Source organism: Corylus avellana, chromosome 1, assembly GCF_965113065.1.
Source record: "Corylus avellana chromosome 1, dhCorAvel1.hap1.2, whole genome shotgun sequence".
Lineage (NCBI taxonomy): Eukaryota > Viridiplantae > Streptophyta > Magnoliopsida > Fagales > Betulaceae > Corylus > Corylus avellana.
Window position 1 is genome coordinate 11,858,337 of NC_142490.1, and position 14,849 is coordinate 11,873,185.

Here is a 14,849-nt window from a genome sequence, read left to right on the forward strand (position 1 = left end):
AAAAAAAAGGTTTTCCTTTTAATTGTCCTCTCCATTAAACTGATATATGTCCTTAGACAGGGCCGGCTATATCACTAGGCAAGTGAGGTGCTTGCCTAGGGTCTCTGGATTAATAAGGCCCCCCAAAAAAAAAAAAAATTGCCCAAAATTTTTTTTTTTAATAATTTATTATTATTTTTTTTGTAATTTAAGGCCCATTTTTTTTTAATAAAAACTTAAGGCCTCTAATCATGATAAGTAAATAATTTAAAAAATGCCTCAATTTAATAAGGTCCCAATATAATAAGCCCATGGTAAAAATATAAGATCAATTAACCAAGAAAAACAAATATCATTATACTTTAAAAGAGCCTATCTATGGTAATCTACCTATGCATCTGAAATTATTTGATATTGAAAGATCATTTTAACCCTATCTAATCACTCACTTACTTTCCTTTCTTTTACTTTTCCACGGCCTACAGTCTCCCCTCTTATCTTCTTTTTTCTGTTTCCTTAGTTTCACTCAAAACAGAACATGATGGAGAGAGATTAAGAGAGAGAGAGAGGCTAGGTGAGAGAGAGAAATATGTGTATTAATGAGGTAAGGATTCATAAAAAAAAAAATTTTAAAAAAAAATCACTTTTTTTGTGTAATGTTTATTTCTGTGCTTGATTTTTGTTGTGGGTTTTGTATGAGTTTTTGTCAATTTTTTTGGTGGGTTTTGTTTGAAACAGGTGTATCAAAGAGGTAAGGATTCATAAAAAAATAAAAAAATAAAATGATTTTTTTTATTGTTGTGTTTATTTTTGTAAGGATTAATAAAAATAGAACTCTAAATATAATAATATTAAAATGAATATTATTTAATTAATATATAAATATTAAAAAGTTTCACCTAATGCCTCATAAAACAATAAGCCGGCCCTGTCCTTAGATGATGAGATTCTCACATGCATCGAGAACTTTCAATCCAGTTTTTTTTTAAAAAAAAATCTTCCGAAAGGAAACTTTATCTTTTTGTTTGGTGGGGTGGGGGGGCGGCGTGAAGGTTTTCTCTTCTTTTGGAAAATTGATGTATTACTGCATTTTTTTACTGAAAATGATCAGTTTTGAGACCTTTGTTGGCTACCCAAAAGGGAGAGGAAAAATGGTGAAAGAAACTTCTTATAACAGCAATGTTCTACTTCTTTTAACAGGAGAGAGGAGATAAAAAGCAGTACATAGTTTAATTACTGGTAAATGGAACTGTTTTTGTGGTCCATTTACTGGACCTATACCAACATGAAAATCTTCTGTTTTTGATTGTTTATGATTCATGCTAGCTGGAGTTGGATCTCATGATTGATCTTCAAAGATGAATCTCCTACTTGAGCAACCAGATTCAGAAGTTATTATTTAATAGTAAGCAGTGATAATTACTTGCAAGTAGATTTAGCAAAGTACAAGTCCTAAGCTATCTAGAATTTCCACCAACTACCATTCCTTAACTAAAAAATCACCAGTTATGTAAGTTTGACTTCTAGTTTGAGGAAGAAAACGACTCCCTGCTCATTGTTGTCAATTGCCTTCTATCTCACAACAATCAAGTCATGCATTGTCCACAAATCACAATCATAGGTAGGCTTGTAGTCCTCTTGCATGTGGCCTCATGGTCAAAGTCACAATCACAATCATAGCGGCTCTTATTTGTCACTTAAACTGTAATAGATTTGATTGATGTGAAAAAAATATATATATAGTTTATATTAAAAAATGAATATATATATATATATATATATATATATTGTTTGTACTAATTTTTTTTATTTAAATAATAATAAAAAGTGATTGATGTAATGTAAAAAATAAAAATATTAAAGATAAAATTTAAGAAGAATAGTATAAATCAACAAATAAAACTACTATTTATATATATATATATATATATATATATATTATTTTTTATTTTTTTATTATAAAGGACAAATGTCACACCATGACTGATGTTGACTTGATATATTAATAGATTTTGTCGGTCGGAGTTTTTATTTTTTTAAAACTCAAAGGACAAAAATCCATTTATCGCACCAATTAAAGCCTTTGGTTAAAGAGAGGGCGCGAGACAGGAAAAAGAATCATAATTTAATCTTTTACTTTCCTTTTTTTTATTTTTATTATTGTAATTATTAAGATGCTTTTACTGGATCCACCAATGGCATTGTTAGAATATATTATAACAGAACATCTTGTGATGCTTTCGCAGTGAAAGTAGCTGTCGCTTTTTAAGGCTTGGTACAAATGCGATGTAACCATCCACTAATCACACTTTGCAGACAAGAAGACAAAGACAAGCTTTGAAACAGGTAATGCCAATGCCACTTAAGATATCCAAATAATATGGCAGATGAACTGATGAATCCAGGGCGGCTCAATGTACTTAGGGGCTTTAAGTAAAATTTTAAATTTTGGATTTATTTTTTTAATATTTAAATATTAATTAAATAATATTTATTTTAATATTGCAAGAGATCTTTACTTAATTAACACCGATTCCGTAATTTTTTGTTTGAGACTAAAATTATTATTTTGCCCTTACTCTTTGTTCTTTATGCTTAAATTAAGCAAACTTATTTTTGTCTTTTAGCATTTTCATAGATTGCAAAATAATCATTTAAACCTTTTTAAAATGTGAAAAGTTGAACATTTTAACCTTTTGTGAGGGACTAGATTTCTGCAAAATAACCACAACACACAAGTAAGTCAATGGGATTCTCAATTTTTTTTTTTTTTTTTTTTTCGCTCTTATTTTATAGAGGGCCTCAATATTATAAACAAATAATATTATTTAAAAAAAAAACATGTTGACTGTTGAGGGCCTCGTGGCCGTTGTGCAGAAGGCCTCCATATTATAAAAAACATAATTTTTTTTTTTTTTTAAGCATGTTGAAGGCCTCAAGAAAGCATATTGGGGCCTTAATATTATAAACAAATAATAATAGTTTTCTTAAAGTATGTTGAGGGCCTCAAGAAAGCATGTTGATAGCCTTTATGCAAAAAAATCTTTGGCCTTATTAAAAAATATTTTGGGCCTTAAAATTTTTTTGTTGGGCCTTAGAATTCTGGGGCTCTAAGCGCCGGTCTAACTCGCCTAGCGGTTGGGCCGGCCCTGGATAAATCAGGGTAGGTTACATGAGGGATTGGCAATCTCATATCATATCCAATGTGATGCAGGATAGCCGAGAGAGGCGCTCGCTCGAGCGGTCCTCCACCCCAAGACACCACTCGATAGACACTCGAGCGGCGACCTACTAGAAAAGTCCGCTTGATAATATGCTCAAACGGTCTTTAGACAAATTGACGAGTATGAAGATTTTTCTCTGAATGGCAACAATCCCAATTCAACGTATTTCTAATATTATAAGTTTCTATATCATTCTTCAAGAGTAATGCTAGAAACTACCTTAGGTCCACTCTGTCATCCTACTAGATGGAAATTATTAGAGGGTTACAAGCCTGTCACGAAATGGCGGAACTAAGATTTCTTGTGTTGAAGGTGTGAACCTACGTAAATAAATACATAGATACGAAGAGTACGTAGTAGAAGTAGAGTAGAAAGTTAAATGATCATATAACTATTTAGAAGGTGAAAAAGTGACAATTAGCATTAACTATCTTTTGGCAGTGTTGTGTTTTTTTTTTTTTTTGACATGTCCGCACAAGAGGGGGGAGAGAGATTCGAACTAGTGACCTCCACTTCATTAAGTGTAGTCTTAGCCGATTGAGTTACCTCTTGGAGACGGCAGTGTTGTGTTTAGCTAAACCACCTCTGGCAAATGCAATTATGCAACCTTGAAAATATTTTTTTAATAAATAAACAAACATTTTTGAATTAAATGAGAGCTTGTGGACCTGAGATTTGGCATGTGAAGCTAAATCAGCATATTCTTCTTTGCATACAAGGACCAGACACAGATCCACCAGAAAAAACAAAAACAAATCAGACTATATCAACAAAGTATCTTTGCTTAATACCAAGTATATATTCATTATCACTAAAAAAAACAAAAGTGTATATTCATTAAAAAAAAAAAAACAAACCCGAACAGACAGACCTAGATCTCATGCATCTACCTACAATACCATTCATGTAAAACTCTCTCTCTAGAGAAAACACTCTCCTACAAAAAAACCCTTTCCGTTCTCAGCCATGGAGAGCTTTCCTCCTCTGTTCCAACCCCACAAATATAAACTTTCGGCTCCGTTTATTTTGATGGGTTAAATACTTAATATTTCCTGGGGTTGGAAAGCTTTATTTTTATCCCCTGGGGTTTCATTTTTATCATAGGACTCTCCTGGAGTTTTGATAAAAAACCAAGTTAATCCATCCGTTAGTTGACCGTTAGCACTGACACGTGGACCAATCAAATGGTGGTCCGAATTTCCAAACATAACCTTAATAGTCTACAAGTGTACAACCACGTTCACTGTTTTGCACTTGACAGCATTAGTTGTATTAACGACATTTTAATTGATTTGCTCTTCCTCTAAATAAAATATATATTTAGTATCCATTTCAGTTCTGGTCTCACCAAAACACACACATAAACCCACATTTGTTTCTCCAAATCTGTAGCTTTTGCATATCCGTCGACAACTGAGGCTAATTATTAATGAATGACCCCCAACTACTCCTCAGCAACTCTTCTTATTTTCGCCAGACAAACAATCAGATACAACGAAAGGTTCATCAAAATCTGTCCTTTTGATAACTCAAACGCTTTTTAAGGTTTGCAAAAAGGTGTACAAATGCCACTAATTAATCACTTTGCAGACAAGAAGGCAAAGGTCATGCCAGTGCCACTCAAAGCGTGTTACATAAGGGATTGGCAATCTCAAATGTGACAGCTGGGAGAGGTGCTCAATCAAGCACTTGACAATTGCTCAAGCGGGCCTCTACAGAATAGTAAAGTAGAAAGCTAAGTCATTCAATTATTTAGAAGATGAAAATGTCATATCATTGACGAGGCCATAGTATAGAAAATAATATTTTTATAAAGATTTTGAAAACTTTGAGAGATACTAATCACCTCTTCCACCATGTGTCAACCGTAAAGAATTCAGTGCTATATCCAAAGAGCCTCTCTCATTAAAAGGGCACAAAACCCCAAAATGGTATGCTCATTGCTCCCTCACACAGTCACACTTACCCACATCACGCACTCTTTCTACTATTTTTATTTAATTTTCCTCTCCAACAAATATACTGACTTGGGTGTCAGAGTATTCTCAGTCTTTCAAAGTCAACGGTTTTTCGATGATGACTTCTTCCTAACTGTCTTAAAAATTGCTTCACCAACCAATTTTCCATCTTTGGAAAATTTTCTTGCCTTTTCGAAGTTTTAACCATTGTTATATGATGGGCTGAATTGATGTAATGAAGTTTTCAGTTTTTGGAGTACCAAGATTTCAAGTTTTCTCTTTCAAAGCTTTTCCCAATAGAAGACACATATCTTCTTTTTGGTTTTTCACACTGTATGCAAGATAAATCAGCATATTCTGTGTTTAGCTATCTCACCTCTGGCAAATGCAATTATGTAGCCTTCAAATTCTTCTTTTAATAAATAAACAAACATTTTTGCAGAAAATGAGAGCTTGTGGACCTGAGATTTGGCATGTACGTGAAGCTAAATCAGCATATATATTCTTCTTTGCATATGATAGGACCAAGGACCAGACACACAGATCCACCTGAAAAAAACAAAGCAGCCTATTCAACAAATTATCTTCGCTTAATACCAAATATATATTCATTAAAAAAAAAAAAAAAAAAAACCCGAGCAACAGACATAGATATACCTAGAATACCATTCATATAAAACTCTCTTTTCTTTTTAGTTTTAACAACTTTTTTTTGTTTGGAGTTTGGATCTTAGATCTGCCACAACCTCTCAACCCATACAAGTCATCACGTGCTCCTCCAGTCTCCACCATCTCCTGCTCTCTCTCCTTTCATTGACATCCTTCATTACAACGTGTGGATGCCACGTACCACTACAATGTGCGTGGGCTACATGCACCACCACCCTCATTCGTGCCTTCGAGTAGATCTGACAGATCTTTACCTCTATTCCTCCATCCTCTTTTAGTGGAGCCTTTTGCTACAAGGAAAACTCTAAATCTAGATCTTGACCTAAGGATACAGTGCTTTTGTTGTCATATATCTCACAATCCAACATGAAGACTCATTGTCTCTTAGCCTTTATAGCTAATTATTCAGTTATTATGAAGTTAAGAACCTGTTGTGTATATATTTGTAAGGTTTGTGTTCTACGTTGAAAAAATATAAAGAAAAATACTCTTTGTACTCTATCTTTTGATAATTAATTTCATTCAGGTCATCTTCACCAATTGATATACTCTTGTTAAACCGAACCACTTAAATCTTAATGTCTTAAAGGATTTGTTTTATATTCTACTCTTTTCAGCTTCTTTTGGGATTCTAAATTTATTTTGTCACAACAGGATAGCACCGGCCATGGCTGCGGTCCATGGCACTCACAAATTTTCACCATGGGCCCACTATAATTAGCACCACTAACAGCACTCACAAATCCCCCTTCCATAGTAAAGATCCTCTTTGAGGTTGTGGAATGAATTGTTACATATTAAGCTATTGTAGTTCTTCATATATATATATATATAGAGAGAGAGAGAGAGAGAGAGAGAATGCATGGTACGTTGGTACAGCTAGCAATCTCTCATGTTTTGAAATGTAATTAGGAGAGAAGAAGGGGCCAAGGACCATAAGCGATTTGTCATGTTCATGAACACATTTATGTTTAGATCTTTGGACTTTTTGCATATTGACTGTCAGAAATTTTTGTTTGGATAAGTCATAGTTTGGGAGAAGCATTTTTTAAACGCAATTTTAGGTTTTTGGGTTCAAAATTGCTCTAAGAATTTATTAATTTTTTTATTAAAAAGATATTTTTGGTTATATATGAAAGAACTTTTAGGTGTTAAAAACGCTTTTTAAACTTCAAACGCAAAACCAAACATGCTCTAAATCATAGTGTCACGTGATAAGGAGTTTAGATCATATCCTTGGACTTTTTTCTATATAGTGACTATCAGAAATTTTTTCTAAAAATTTAATAATGTATATGGATTTTTTATTATAAATTTTTTTTTCCTTTTATAATATTTAAATGGTTGTAATGAAAAAAATTCTTGTGCTTGATTCATAATCAACGCATTTTTTTTCTTATATAACGAAATATATATCACATCACTTGGTTGGCATGCATGAGGGTTTATTACGTAATTTGGTTGGGTATTATCTACAAAAAAATATGTATAGTAATAAGGGTAATAAGAATTTAAAACATTTTAAGTGGCATGAGGGATTCTCTCTCTTTCTTTTAGAGAGAGAAGCTCTAAAGTCCTTTGCTTGATAACATTCTATTTCTGAGAATAGTCTATTCCTATGTGACTACTAATCTCATACACACAGGGTTAGTCAAGCCACTCATTTTCATTTCATGTGGGATTAAATTAATCGTGTAAATTGTCATAAAAAAAAAAATTCACTTGTGGGATTAAATTTCGTTCTCTCTCTTATTCTTCTATATTTCGTTCTTGATCTCTCTCTTTCTCTTTTATTCTTCTGGTACAGTTTTTCTGCAAGTGCAAACAAAATTTTTTTCTGTGTGTCGTCTCCCTTCTCTGTATCGTCTCTCTTTCTATACTGTTTCTCTTTTTTTTTTTTTTTGATTCTCTATACCGTTCTCTCTGATTTTCTTCTCTCCGTCTCTCTATTTTTTTTTATTTTTTTTTATTCTGTTTCTCCATCTCTCTTCTCTGTACTGTTTCTCAGTTTTTTTTTTTTTTTTTTTTTTTAACGAAGAAACAGAATCTGCAAGATTTTTATAAAATACAAATATATAATCTGTTTTTTGATTCTGTGTACATTCTCCAACTATATTTTTTTGATTTCAAGATTTAGTTTGATTATGTTTTCTCCAACTATATATTTTTTTTTATATAAATAATTTTGTAGCATAATTGCAAAGAATAAAAAAATAAAAAAATAAATAATGAAAGTCCTTAAGAATATAAATTGTATTTGAATTATAAGGGTATTTTAAAAAATTTGATCACAATATGATTCCATTCACCAACATATAGCATTATACCAAATGAAATAATAGGATTAGCTAGTCTATTCCAGCGTTACAGCCAAACAAAGGAATAGGAATATCTAATCTAGTCCACACTCTTCTATTACAGTAGTAGCTAATCATTTTCTAATGAACTAGACATTCTGCAAACCAAACTAAGCCTTAGGCTCCGTTTACTTCGACGTAAAATGGTTTCCGTCAAAAAATATTTTCAGGGAAGTCATTTTTCCTGAAAATATTTTCCACCGAAAACATTTTACGGTGTTTACTTCGCGCACGGAAAATCAATTTTTTAAAAAAATATTTTCAAAAGCAATTTTAATTTTTTTAATTTTTAAAAATATTTTTTGAGAAACTATTAATATAAAAAACTATTAATTTTTATATTATCTATTCAACTATGCTGAAAATCAATTTTTTAATTTTTTTTAAAAATATTTTATACTAACCTATAAATATAATTTTTATTCAAAATATAAAAATATTAATATAAAATAATTTATGTTTGATTGTTAAAATTCGACAAAAACAATCAACCTATCTGAGAATATTTTTGGATTTTCTATTTTTTCAGAAAAAAAAAATAAAAAAAGTAATTTGAAAGTACTGTATCTAAAAATGTCCATACATCAATATTACGAATATTCCACATCTAGGAAGATTGATATATATGAAAGGGCAAGTACGTTACTTTCATCTTGCTTGAAAAAACAAAAAAAAAGAAAAAAAAAAGAAAAAACCATGAATTCTAAAATTCAACCACAAATATTACAATATTTTGGCCAAAGAACTACCATCCAAAACATTGATAAAAAGCAACTCCAAAATCAGCAACCTTAACAACCTGAAAGGCAAAACATAAGATATAATAAATAAATAAATTTTGCAATCGTGCTGAACTACAGTTAGTCATGGCATATATATGAAACCTTCATCAAAATTAATTCAGATGCCTCAGTAATGTAAGCCCAGTGAGAAAACATGAGAACTAAGAAAACTTTTAAACTGAAAAGCCATTAGAAATGGATTCTGTATATGCAGGTCTGCAAGAGACCTTAGAAGTGCTAGATACAATCGGAGGCAGAGCACTGCCAATACCTGGCCATTGATTATTTAGTTCTGGGTTTAGAAGTAAAGAAAATGTAGATAGAAAACAGGAAGGTCGAATAACCCTTTTTAGTGATATAAGTTCAATCTACCCATACCACACTTCAGCACAAGAAATATCTTAAAGAAATAAGTAGTGGTATTTTTTTTCATCTACAGGGTGGACGGAAGCTTCCATTACTATGTGATCACCAGTCATGCCTTGTACATGCTGGAATCTATAAAAATCAAACAGACCATCCTATGAGGAAAAGATAAATGGATAAGACCCTTCAATATGGATGGATGGTCCTTGCAGCCAAAATATTCTGCCTTACCACTCTACCTCTATCTTATGCTTAACTTACATTCCCTCAAGCAATTCATCAAACAGAAAATGTGCAACCCATAAACAACACAGATCTCGTTTCCATCAAAATTACCTCACTCTGGCATAGAATAAAAGATTCAATTCCAGTGAATACAACAACAATATCACACGGCTAATTCAATTAACACAGAGCCTAATGGTTTCTTTTCAAAACCACTCCACAGCAACCAGAATTAAGCAAAAAGCCAAGAGTCACAGAAAATCCACCCCAATCTGCCATCACAAAACCAGAAAATCAAAAGGAAATAAAAACCCATTCGGTTGAGGTTCATCTCAAAGTCAGAACTTCCAAGAATCAACAACCAAAAACAGCCCATAACAACAAAGATCATAGAAGTTCTCATTTTCCAAAATCCACACCCTAGACCCAAAACCTAAATCGCAAATCTGATACATTAATAGGAAAAGAAACCAAAATCAAAATCGCTTCATGATTTCCAGTTGTCCAACAGAGAAAGAAACCAAAATCAAACGAAAATTACCAAGAGAAATTCGTAGATTTGAATCACTCCATACATATGGTTCAACAAAGAAAGAGAAAGATGAGAGTACCTACGTCGGGCTTGAAGAGTGAAGCTCGGCCGAGAGAGAGATGAGCTGTGCAGGTGAAGGAGAATCAGCAGCTGTGCGTGAACGTGAAGGGGAAGGTGAAGGTGAAGGAGAGTGCGTGAAGGAGAGGAGTCGGGGGGGGGTTTGGTTTTTTATGTAATCAGGAGAGTGTCGGGTTTTTTTTGATTGAGCAGGGAAAATGGTTTACGAATTTAAAAAGTGTAAACCATTTTCCCTATAAGTGTAAAGGTTTTTTTGGCTAAACCGAAAACGATTTCGGTTTGACCACCATTTTACGTCGTAGTAAACACCGTAAAATGTGAAAAATATTTTCTGGAAATTATTTTACGTCGAAGTAAACGGAGCCTTAATGTTGAGTTTCTATTTCTTTTCTTAGGCATTGAACTCCAACTCCAGCTCCTTATCTCTCCGGCCTGCCTTCATCACCTTGCCGCTAACCTCCTCCCCTTTGTTGCTCGTCGAAAATGGCTTGGTTCTTAGATTAGTTTCTTTCAAAACTCGATCTACTTTCGTTGTCACTCTCGGCCTTCAATGTGCCCGTTTGCCGTCTTCTTCGGCGTCCCTGCTCCTCGTAGCCGTCCACCTTTCCACCGTTTGTCATCTACACGTGCCGAACAATGCCCTCCATCTGCCATCCACCGTCGCTACTTCCTCCGATGCTTCTGGTTTTTTGGGTTCTTTGTGACTTTTCTGTTGCTTTCTTTGTTTTTTCAACCTCTATTGTTGTTTTTTGTGCGCTTTTGTCTCCTATTCTCTGAATGTTCTTTTTTATTGTGGAGACCATTTAATCCGGCTTGTGTTTGTCAGTTTTGCTCGCTGTGGCGTGACATCTGCCTCTCCTGTGGTGAATCTTCTCTCCGAAGACTTCGTTTCAACCTTTCTCAGTGTTCGTTCCCTTGTCGTGAAACAATTTTTCGCTTTTCACAATTGTTACTTTGTTGGTAGTTCATTTTCAAGGACATTGTCTTTTGCATTTGCAAGCAGCCCTAGATGGCCTCTCATATTCTCTTCATGGGCCGGGTTATCTATTTAACCTATTCCCGATAGTTATAGGTTTTTATTGTATTGTTTTATGGTTGTTTAGGGCTTTTGTAAGGGTTGTCCACCTTGGTTTATTTTCTTTTGTTATAATATTCTCTTTCCCTTTTCCGGTATTGAATAGAAAGAAAAAAATAATAATAATTAGGGGGCCAATAATATTTTTTCTAAGAAAGATTTATGAAAATAATTGGTTTTCTAGGGAATCTAAAAAAAAGGTCATAAACTTTAGGGGACCATGACCCTCAAGTCTACATGTTGCTTTTTGATTCCAGCTCCGTTTCTTTGTAAAATAGTTTTCATTGGAAAATATTTTTAGGTAAATCATTTTTCCTGAAAATGTTTTCTGCCGAAAACAATTTACGACGTTTAGCGTGTGCACGGAAAATCAATTTTTTTATATATATTTTTTCATTAAATTATATTAAATTCTAAATTACGAAAATGTCCCAACCAAGTCTTAGAGGCGTCCGAATCGAGTCCCGCAAAGACCCCACTACGACTTACCAGGGACCCGTCCTAACCCCGCCTAGACCCTATTAGGACCCCGTAAGGATTAGCTGAAGACCTTGGCAAGACCTGCCCAAGACCCGACAGGGACATTTTCGTAATTTAGTATTTAGTATGATTTTGCGTACACATCAAATACCAGAAAAATGTTTTCCAGGAAAATGTTTTTTGCTGAAAATGTTTTCCAGGAAAATGTTTTCTTCTGAAAACATTTTCTGACGCCAAGGACCCAACCCAGACCCGCTTGATTTTCCTTTCATGCCAAATACTAGAAAATATTTTCTAAGAAACCATTTTCAAGGAAAATGTTTTCCGCCTAAAATATTTTCCAACAAGTCCCGAACGGGTCCTAGGTGAGTCTCAGTGGGGTCTTGGGCAGGTCCCAGCTGGGTCCCGGTCAAGTCCCAGCGGGGTCCCGGGCAGTTCCCTAGCGGGTCCTGGTCAAGTCCTGAGCAGGTCTCAGGCAAGTCCTGGGCGGGTCCTGATAGGGTCTCGGACGGGTCCCGGTCAAGTCTCGGCGGGGTCATGGACGAGTCCTGGCAGGGTTCGTCGATTTGAGAATTAGATGTTCAAAATCAGAAACTAGTTTACGGTTTTCAAAACCGTAAACTATTTTTCGAAAATTAAAGAAGAATTTTTTGTCAAAAGAAAAATTATTTCCGTTGACCACTATTTTATGTCGCAATAACCGTAAAATGAGAAAATCATTTTTTGAAAACCATTTTACATCGAAAAAAAACAGAGCTTTCAAAAACCGTTTTTAAAATAATGATTCTTCAAATTCCAATTTTCAAATAACATCGAGATAAAGTTTTCTGAATTTTTTTTTTTTTTTTTTTTTTTAGAAAAATCATTGTCGTGTTATTCTCTAAAAAATACATTAAAATTGGACATAATTGATTTTCGAGTTAGGTGCTTGAAAGCCAGGCTTGTCTCGGCTCAGCAATAGGCCCACTACTAAGTGACAATTGACCTACATTTCGTTCAGGTATAGAGCCAAACGACTATAGATATTCTGGAGATAGCCGCCGAGTTGTAGCCACTCTTATCTCTAGGTTGTGAATTGCATTTATAAGCTTAGAATTTTTCTGCCTCTTCCCAAATCCATGTATCTAGAAACACGACACAAGTTTACGTAGGACTGACAATTCATGTTCGCATGTTGAGTTCAGATTGTGTCGAAACATAGGTATAAAATTATATAAGTCAACCTTAACCCGACTCATTTAATTAAACGGCTTGGACCCATCAATCTTAACCAACTAATTTTGTGTTGAAGTCGCATCGGGTTTTTAGATCATATCAAAATTGTTAGTTCTTATGTCACGTGTAAAGCATGGATATAAAACTATATAAGTCAATTCTAACCCAACTAATTTAATTAAATAGGTTAAACCCCTCAAACTTTAACTCGCTAATTTCATATTGGATTTGTGTCGATTTCGCAAATCATGCCAAACATTGCCAGCCCTAAGCTTAAGCTTTATCTGTTACCTGCAATAAGAAAGTTCAAAGAAACAAAGTTCATCATTTTCCCAGGAGGGTCAACACACTAGCTAGTAACAGCACACTAGCTACAAATTTACTATGATGATTCCCTAATGAAAGAGTGCCAGAAACAGAACATTGCATGGCACATACCACAAATGTAGAACAAGGCTATATAAATTCCTGATAAAGAAAACAAATCTCATTCTCAAAACTACTTCAATGAAAGAAAACAAATCTCAAGTACACAGAGAGATTGTCTGTAGTAGGGAAGATACTCATTATATATAGTATAATTACACTGATGCTCCCATGGCTGTGCGATTAGAATATGCAACTTCAGGCCTCTTGACAGGGATTTATCCATGCTTCTCTCCTATCTTCACTGTTACATCTAGAGAAGATTTGCCCTTTGCAAACCCATCTCATGCCCTTCTAGTGCTCTAGAAAGAAAATCATCACAATTTACAAGACTCGACCACAAATTTTGTATCCACTTCAAAAGAAGCTTTGGAAAGGAAATTTTTTGGGATATTCAAGATTGTTAAACTGTTAAATTAGCACCACTGTTAAGAGTTTACTTCAATGTCAAAAGGGGGACAATGATGAACTGACTACGGCTATCAATTCCTAGACATATCCGTATAGGATCCGCTGCAAGCAAATACAGCCAAACATTACAGCACGCATTATACAACTGCAGATGAGAACAGAGGACATAAACAAGTAAATATGAAATTGCTGGTGCACTCCGATACAAACCTTGAGACAAACTCATCTTTAAAACTGGCTCGTAACATATTATCACACTCCGCAGTCGACGTACATTGCAATCCACCCAATTGACATTGACCCAATGGTAGGTCCTTTCTCTTTTGACAGCTTCACTTACCTATTATATTCAACAATGACTTAACGCTATGCCCGTATATAGGCTATGTTTGATAGACATAACGACTATTTCATTAGGAAAGTGAATAGTTTTTATTGGGAATAGAAGAAGGTGGAATGAAATAGCCATTCCCATGCTCACGAGGAAATGATTATTCCTTGAATTGCAAATAAGCCAACTTCAGACATCCCAAGGGCACTGTTCAAATAATCCAAAGCTCAGCATTTTTCTCATTGGTCAAAGATTGTCATGGAGGCTTCAAATATGCATCATATTATACAATTATTTTCCCACTTCCTTCTATGGAAAGAGTTGCAGAGCAACACCATAACAATGAAACAAGCCTTACAAGCTAAACACCAGCAACGACCTCCAAAACGAGATTTACAAGCCAAAGACTTGCAACAACCTCCACCTCATGGATGGGAATTGCATAAAAACAAATCTATTTTGATCAGTGGGGTTGCAGATATACCAATGAGAATTACATTGAAACAAACCACCACGATACTTCCAGTATGAGAACAAATTTCCAGCAAATAAAAACTGTGAACTTTCTAGCTAAAAGGCTACATATTTCAACAAAAAATCAGTATATAACTAGTATATACTGCTCTATGATCCCAAATATGCTCAAAAATGATAAACTACGGCATCGGCATCTTATCATTTGCAAGCATCAAGCTTCCAAGCCAAAATAGGGGCTTAAATAAGTAACAAATGCTAATGATA